This window comes from Lipotes vexillifer, unplaced genomic scaffold, assembly GCF_000442215.2.
Source record: "Lipotes vexillifer unplaced genomic scaffold, Lipotes_vexillifer_v1.1 scaffold983, whole genome shotgun sequence".
NCBI classification, from domain to species: domain Eukaryota; kingdom Metazoa; phylum Chordata; class Mammalia; order Artiodactyla; family Lipotidae; genus Lipotes; species Lipotes vexillifer.
The window spans coordinates 80,521-89,922 of NW_006783200.1; the positions used below are offsets into that span (position 1 = coordinate 80,521).

A 9,402-nucleotide genomic window follows, 5' to 3' on the forward strand; every position below is an offset into this window, starting at 1 on the left:
AAAATTAAAAAAAAAAAAAAAAAAAGAGTTAAAGTACAACTATTCTTTGTGAAAAAGCATTTTGTTTTTTGACACACAAGAGCCACCTCTTTGATTAATGTGACAAAGCTCTTTCTCATTATAAATTAGCTAGAGCTCCATCAATATTTTTCCCAATAACCCTACTTAAGTCTACATTATGCCCACAAAGTGTTATTGATTAAATTTTAAAAAATCTTTCTTCTTGCAACATGAAATTTCAGTGATAATTTCAGTGTGTATGTTCTTCACACATACATCTTGGTAACTCCCGCTCTGCCCCTGGAGTGGGCTGAAGGGTGGCCCCCGAAGATATCAGGCCCTAATCCCTGCAAACTGTGAATGTTACCTGGTAAAGTTTTTGAGATGTGATTAAATTAAGGATCTTGAGATGAGGCGATTATTCTGGGTAGTCCACTTGGGTCCTAAACTCCAACACATGTAATCTTATAAGAGGAAGGCAGACATAAAGTTGACCACACACAGAAGAAAAGGCTATGTGAGGACATATGATGAGAAAAACAACTTTTGTTTTTCTGAGTTGTTGCCTAGGCATTTTACAATATGGTAACCCTGTGCACACCTAGGTTATGGACATTTAGGTAAGGACTTGAGTTTAGGATTCCCGCCACATGTTTCCATTTTACTTTTCCCACTGAGAGGTAAACACCAGAAAAGTTAGTGACCTCCACTCCAACCACCTTATAGGTAATAGGTCCTTGCTACCCTGCTCTCTACCTCCTGCTCGCTCAGGACCAGGGATGGGCTGCTCTCCCCCTGGTTCATTGTGTCCCCTTGCTTCTGAGATCTGTAATACATCTTGTGACTCTACTTTCTTGATGTAGATGTGGGTCTCACTTCCCCAAAGTGGGAGCTGGGGTGCTTGTGGGTGGTTTGTGCCTCCACATTCAGTAGGTCCTAATCCACATATTCTTAAATTGGTACACCAGCTACATCGCAGAACAGCAGCAGAGATTGGAGTGATGCAGTTACAGGCCAAAGAAAGCATGAGTTGCTTGAAAATGATGCAAAAACATCAATGGTTTTAAGTCACAGACCAGACACCACAAGCTGGAAGAGCCAAGAAATAGACCTCACCTAATACCTCTGGAGGGAATGTGACCCTGCCAAACCTTGATTTCAGCCCAGTAAAGCTGATTTTGGACTTCTGGTTTCCAGAACAGTTTGTTGTAATTTTTTGCAATGGCTCCAAGAAACTAAGACAACCCCTCAGTGGCTGTATCCATATGTAAAGTCAGGTGTCTCCCACAATTCCCAGGCAGTGGCAATGGTTCTTCCACTGTTGTACACTGTTGATATTATTTGGCATGCAACATTGTCATAATACACTCAGCCTGTCAGCATCCCTTTCTGGGCCCTGCAGAACATCATGCTTGTCGTTAACTCTCAGGATGGTTTTCAAGCTCTTTAGCAATAGTGTACTTGTGCGTCTTTTTATTTGAAGAGTATTCCTCTGAATGGTTCTTCTATAGTTTTGATCCCTGTGATAAAATTTATCAATTTCGGGCTTCCCTGGTGGCGCAGTGGTTGAGGATCCGCCTGCCGATACAGGGGACACGGGTTCCTGCCCCGGTCTGGGAAGATCCCACATGCCTCGGAGCGGCTGGGCCCATGAGCCATGGCCACTGAGCCTGTGCGTCCGGAGCCTGTGCTCCACAACGGGAGAGGCCACAAGAGTGAGAGGCCCGCGTACTGCCAAAAAAAACAAAAACAAAAACAAAATGTATCAATTTCATAAGAAAAGCTTTTTTTTGCAATATTTCTTTTGGGGGGGAAGAAAATTTGGTTTATAGGAGGTCTTGTGCTTTGCAAAAAAAATGATATGAAAGCTTCAATAGTTTTACATCGCTGTGGGAAAAATTCTTAACAGACCATCTAGACTAGAGGCAAATGAATTAACAATTCATTGAAATTCAACTCTCAGATGTTCATCATTCTACCTCCTTTTTGAAACCATCTTGTTTTACTTGTACAAAATCAATAAAATACAGATTCTATGTGTCCTAAATTACAGAACTTCCCATGATTTTTGCCTGAAAACCTGTTCAAAAGTTTCTTTTGTAAACTTCATGTTTACAAACTTACTATGAATTGTAACATTTATTGATTCATTTTTGGCCTCAAAATCCACTAAGAATGGTATAAACACTTGAAAATAACCTAGTAAATTTGAATATTTGTATCCAATCTGGCACAGCAGTTTCAAACCTAGATATTTTAAAGAAATCTTTGTATCCACACGTGCACTGAGAGACATGAACAAGAGTGTTCAAGCAGCATGATTTGTAAAAGCAAGTCAACTGAAAGCAACAGAATGTCTACTAACAATAGAATAGATACATGAAAAACTACGGTATATTCATAAGTTCATTCTGCTATATGAATATGTACAGCAGAGAAAATAGAATGAATCAGAGCTAAGTACATCAGCATGGGTGAACCTCAAAGGGTTGTGAATGAATCTCAAAATGTCCAGTGAGAATAGAACCACTATTGCTAATATTTTCAAATCTAAGAAGAGTATTAGTTCTTTATTTTTCTTTACCCGTTGTAGGAACTGTGACTTGTCTGGAAATTTGATTATACTGTATTTTCAAAGAAAGTCCATGCAAACCAACCAGGCACCAGGAGAACTCAAAAGGTAACATTATTTTGGTAAACTCAACAAATTCCGGAGGCTATTCCTTAGGCAAGTAATTTGTACATCAAGAATCAGAAAGAGGGCGTTCAAGATGTCGAAGCGAGGACGTGGTGGGTCCTCTGGTACAAAATTCCAGATTTCCTTAGGTCTTCTGGTTGGAACCATGATCAATTGTGCTGACAACACAGGAGCCAAAAATCTGTATATCATCTCTGTGAAGGGGATCAAGGGACGACTGAGGAGACTTCCTGCTACGGTGTGAGTGACATGGTGATGGCCACAGTCAAGAAAGGCAAACCAGAGCTCAGAAAGAAGGTACATCCAGCAGTGGTAATTCGACAAGGAAAGTGATACCAGAGAAAAGATGGTGTGTTTCTTTATTTTGAAGGTAATTCAGGGGTCATAGTAAACAATAAAGGCGAGATAAAAGGTTCTGCCATCACAGGACCAGTTGCAAAGGAATGCGCAAACTTGTGGCCCAGGATTGCATCCAATGCTGGCAGCATTGCATGATTCTTCGGTGCATTTGTAAAAGAAAAAAATAATAATAAAAATTATTTGCTCCAAAAAAAAAAAAAAGAATCAGAAAGAATGTCATCATTTCTCAGAAGTGATCTCACATTAACACAATTTGAAGACTGGTGAGTAACTCAGAATGTCAGTTTATTAATTTATAATGAGTAACATAACTACCACACTGACCAAAATACTCAAGTGTGTAAAACCCATGAATCAGAACACAAGTCATCGGATGGTTTCTTGATGTGTATTCAATAAGAACAAGGATGCTTAAATGTAGGTTCAGATGTTTAATGACACCTCAATGAGAGTCCACCTTCCAAAGGAACTAGGAAAGTCAATATACTGGAAAAGGTAGATCCTCCTTGAATGCAGATTGAAGGAGTACTACAACTTATCTATGCTCTAAGCCTATGCTTCTGGAGTTCAAGCACACCTGAGGACACTCCTGCAGCACAATGCCTGGAACAAAGAACACCTGCAATAAATATATGGCAAAGGGGGACTTCCCTGGCAGTCCATTGGTTAAGACTCCATGCTTCCACTGCAAGGGGTGAGGGTTCGATCCCTGGTCAGAGAACCAGGATTCCGCACGCCGTGTGGTGCAGGAAAAAAAAAAAAAATTTACATCACATTATATATGACGTAAAACGTTTGCTGTTTGCTTCTTTTTCCCCCTACTCAAAAATTCAGCAAATATCTATAAAATTGTCTCCTGAACACAAGGTACTGCTGGGAGATGAAGAGTATACAGTTGAGAAAGACACTACCCCTGCCATTATGTAATAAGCAGCAAGTGGTTTTACAAAGCACTTTCACAGTTAACTCATTTGAACCTTACAAGATCTTGAAACATTCTTGTCATCCTTTTCTCATGAATGAGGAAATCAAGCCTCAAGTTATTTAAATAACTTGCCTATGGTCGTTCAACTAGTAATGGTAGAGCCTGGATTTGCACCCAAGTCTTTTGACTAATATATATACATGCTATATATATATATAACAAAGAAACAGAGAAGGAAATAAAATTACTCAAAGCCGTCAAACATAGTCTATCTTCCTAGAGCATCGAATAAAAGCAAGTGCAAATAATATTTAAAATATTATATATGCACACATATTATATTATATTATATTATTTATATTGTATTATACTGTATTATATTATACTCAGTGCTAACTATGGAGAACAAAAAATTCTACGCATATTTCTGATAAAACACTAAGCCAAAGTGAAAATGTTTGATTGGCTTCTGTGCCTCCTTTCCTTCAGCAGTATGAATCACTTTATTCTGCCCTGCTCTCTAGATTTACCATTTCCCTTCTCTTTCTTAATATAGTGAACCAAGCTGACTGGATTTATGCCCTGGAAGGAGGCTGACACAGTCAGTGTTTCAGTGCACAAGTTCTAGATCTAGATCTAGACCTCCTAAGGTGGCATCCCGTTTCCACCACTGTTTAGCTGTGTGACTGTGTTTGTGCCTTAATTTCCTAATCTATAAAATAGAGATGAGAATAGTACCTACCTCACAGTGTTGTTGAGTTAATACATATAGAACAACACTTAGACAAGTACTCCTATAAATGTTGACAATTCTTTTTCAAAATAGCAGTGACATCCATTTGTCCTACCTCCTTGAAACTGTGCCCTAACAACCTTGATAATGAAGAGGGCCATGTTAATAATAACCCTTGTCCTCCGTGCCTGTGATGTATGAGCACTATCCAAGAGGCTTTGGATACAATACCTCATTTAACTGTTATAATAAATTCTCTGCTGTATTCATTTGCACAAAAAATCTGAAAATAAGGAAACTAAGATTTAGAGAATTTAAGAAAGTTGTCCAAGATTACACAAGTAGTAAATTATGGAGCCAAGATTTGGAATGGTTTCTTTCCAACTGTAGAGCCTGTGTTTTTCCCCTTGGATAGAGCTTGGGGTATCCTCCAACTGTTTGCTTAAATGTTTACAAACAAACAATCTTATGGTATATTCCACAGATAGGTAATCCCACCTAGCATGAATTTTTCTATTCAATTTTCTGAGCATACCTCATTTCCCATAGTTTCAGATTTGCAGATAGAGGGCCTACCTTACTGCAGCCTTCTTGCATTCAGTTAGAGACCACAGAAAAAGAGAGAGAGAGAGAACATCAAAATGAGCCTTCAGAAACAAATTTATTTCATTGAAAGAGGTCCATTTTCCTAGAAGAAAGTAGAACTGCCTGTGCCTGAAGCCCCTGGGTTGTAAGCAAGCTAAAAATGTCAAAGATTTAAAAAAAAGAAAGCCTTGGCAAAAACCTCATCAATCAAGCAATGAGGGCTTACCAGTAAGTTCCGTGACACTGAGAATCAGATTGAGAATTATTCATCAAAGAAGCCACTGTCAGTTCCTCACATTTAGTATTCAGATTCACAATTTTCCTGTGCATGCTGTAGTTTAATGATCAGGGACGAAAAGTGACCTGAAGAACCCAGCATGTATTTTCTGTTTACTTGTCACAGACGCTAACCTGTCCTCAAGGTCTCCACAAAGCCATCCACCCAGAGGGGAGCTTGGTCTTCACAGAATCTGCACTACCTCAGAGCCCTGCTGACTAGTCAAGAAACTTAGGGAAATGCTATTGAGTGAAAAGAACATAGAGGGGCAGGTGCAGAGCAGGCACAGCCGTGCTCCCTGATGAGTCCCCAGGGTCTAAAATGGTCAGCTAGGGGACTTCCCTGGTGGCCCAGTGGTTAAGACTCCACGCTTCTGCTACAAGGGGCATGGGTTCTACCCCTGGTTGGGGAACTAAGATCCCACATGCCACGCAGCACGGCCAAAAATTTTAAAAATAATAAAATAAAATAAAATGGTCGGCCAGGTATCATGTCTCTGCTTTGAAAAATTATTAGGGGACCCAACAAATTTAATTTAATTTAATTTACAATTTGATGACCAGAGCCTTTACAAAGCATTTCCCCGTAGAGTCTCCATTTGGTCCCACAAACTTGAAGGCAGATACTGTTTCCCCCATGTTCTAAATGAAGTGACTGAGGCTCTGTCCAGGGTGATGAAGAAGTGAAGGAGGCAGCTGGGGTCTGAGCCCAGCTGAATGTCTCTGAAACCCCTTCTGTTACTGCCCTGGGCTCAAGTACATCCAATGCCCATCCTGAGCTCCAGCTATATGCCAGGCCCTGTTCTGGGTGCTCAGAGAAATGGAGACACAGGACATAGTCCCTGAGAGATGGGACAAATAAACAGGCATGTCAAATCCTCCACAGTGGTTGTCAGCAGGGCAATGTACCATGGGGCGAGGCAGTGACACCAAAGCTGGGGCCTGAGAGATGACCAGAAATTGGTCAGACAAAGGGAGTGTTCCATGAAGGCTTTGAGCCCAAAACCTCAACCTGAGCAGTCTCCAATCTGACAGCCAAATAATGCTCCCCTCCTATTTAGGGCCCTATTTAGGACTCCTGGGATTCATCTACTTCGCATTTTCACACAGCTGGGCAAATATTTTTTAAAGAACCATTTTTTCTAGGAAAAAAAAAATATATATATATATATGTATATATATAATACACACATAGTATGTGTATGTATATGTGTGTGAATGTGTATTTACATAAATGTTCATATACATATGTGTCTATAGACATGTAGAAATAGAGATATAGATCTAGATACAGATAAACTACATACGGAAGGACAAAAAAGCCATTAAATTCATTGAGTACTATTTTTCTATGTGGAACTTTAGCTAGTTTTTTCAGGTATTCAATTATTTAAGAAACACTTAAAAAGTATTTAATGAGGGGCTTCCCTGGTGGCGCAGTGGTTGAGAGTCCGCCTGCCGATGCAGGGGACACGGGTTCGTGCCCTGGTCCGGGAGGATCCCACGTGCCATGGAGCGGCTGGGGCCGTGAGCCACGGCCGCTGAGCCTGAGCGTCCGGAGCCTGTGCTCCACAATGAGAGAGGCCACAACAGTGTGAGGCCCGCGTACCACAAAAAAATAATAATAATAAGTATTTAATGAGCATCTATATATGTCAAGCATTGTGCTAGGCAGTGAGGATACAGCAACAAATAAGATCCTGTTCTCATGGTACTTACATTCTACTGGGGGAAGCAGATACAAGTAAACCTAAATAAGCAAGATACTTACAATAAGTACTAGAAAGTAAATAAAGGGACGAGAAAGAGGAAAACATCGGGGGCCACCTTAGGTAGAATGTCAGAGTAGACTTCTCTGAGGAGGTGATGTCTGAACTGAGCCCTCGCAATTTCAAGAGCACTCCAGGTGGATGGGACAACAAGGATAAGGGCCTAAAGGCAGAAAAGAGCTCAATGTGTTAATGCTCTGGTCTTCAACCTTGGCTGCCCCTTTGATTACCCTGGAGAACTCTCTAAAACTACAGATGCCCAGGCTTCACTCAAGTGCCAGGTATTTTTTAAGTGTTCCAGCTGATTTTAAAGTGCAATTAGGTTGAGTATCACTGAAGTAAAGGATCGGAAAGGAAGCCCGTGTGACTGATGCACAGTGAATAAGGGGAATTGAGGTTGGATAAATACACAGGTGCAAGTCTGTGCAGGACCTTGTATGACTTGGGAAGGAATGTGAATTTTATTCTAGGTGTGAGGGGAAACTATAGGAGCATTTCTCAGGGGCATGTCATTAAGCGATTCACATTTCTGTAAGATCACCTGATGACAGAGTGGAAGAGAATGGAGAGTAGACAGTAGGGGCAAGAGTGGAAGGACGACCAATGTAGAGACCATCACAGTTGCTTGGATGAGAAGCGACGGTGGCTTAGATTGGGGAGGGGGCAGTAGAGATGGGAAGAAGTGGATGGGCTTAGGTTAACTACCTGGAGTTAGTTCAGGCTTCACAGGTTCAAGGCACAGCCCTCTATGAGGCTCCTTTCACTTCAGACACCAGACACAAGCTCCAGGGTTCTCAGGCCACCTGCACCTCTAACCAACTGGCTGACTATTTGAGGGTTCCATTATGCTAGAACAACTCACAGAACTCAGGAAAATATTATCCTTCACAGTTTTATTATATAGGATACATATTAAGACCAGCCAAATGAAGAGACACATAAGGTGAGGTCTGGGAGAATCCCAGATGTGGAGTTTCCATGTCCTCAGGACGTGTCACCCTCCTGGCACATCAATGTGTATCACAAATCAGGAAGCTCACCCAAGCCCTAGGGCCCAGAATTTTTACTGTGTTTTCATTATATAGGCATGATCAATTGGATCATTGGCCACAGAACAGAATTTAATCTCCAGCTGCCCCACCCCCAGAGGTTGGGCCGATATCAAATGGCTCAAGGCTCCAACCCTCAAATCACATGGATGGCCTTCCTGGCATGGCCAGCTCCTGTCCTGAGTCATCTCATTAGCATAAACTCAGGTGTGGTCTAAGGGGCCCACCATGATTAACAAAGACATTCCTATCATGTGGGAGATTGCAAGGGTAGAGAGTCCCTCCCAGGAATGGAGACAAAGACCAGACAGTTCTTCATCACTGCTCTGGGGCCACTTACTGAGCTAGAGGAGCATAGGCCTGGTGAAGGTCATGGTCTGGAATCAGGAGTGTGGTTTTGCATGTGTGACGTTTAGATTTCCTATTAGACAGTCACATGGAGATGTCAAGTAGGTAGTTCAATGGATGAGAATGGCCTCAGGGGTGAGATCTGGGCTGTGGATATAAATTTTACAGACATCAGTACATTAATGGTACTTGAAACCAGCAGACAGGGTGAAATCACTTAGCAAGTTGGCATTAATAGAGAAGATGGTCCAGGTCTAAGCCCCAAAGCAAACCAGTTTAGAGTTATTGCCACCGACAACTCTGCTTTTCCTGCTGTCTCACCTTTATTTGCTCAGACAGCAAAAAATGAAAGTTTATCCCAATTGAGACAAGTCCCATCTTTTATACAGTACATACAACCTCTTCAAAAGTCACGTGTCACAGGAGCAAAGCTAGATGATTTCCACAGCGAGCACTGGGCTCAAGCAGGTGAGGTCTATTCTGAAACAGACAGTAAAATAAACTGAAAAGCAGTAATCCAGAATATTTGAAATAACATTTGGGATAAACCAAGACATGTTCCTTTCACCAATGTGAAAGTATGAAAGGATAAAAAAAAAACAGATGAGTTTGTAATTTCAACAAAAAATGAGTTTATAATTTCTTTTTACTGATAATAT

General features: G+C 41.1%; 1 pseudogene; it reads left to right on the forward strand.

Moving 5' to 3' along the window:
* The first annotated feature begins 2,771 nt into the window (after nt 1-2,771).
* Nucleotides 2,772-3,238, forward strand: LOC103075447 (60S ribosomal protein L23 pseudogene; annotated as a pseudogene).
* Nucleotides 3,239-9,402: the final 6,164 nt, after the last annotated feature.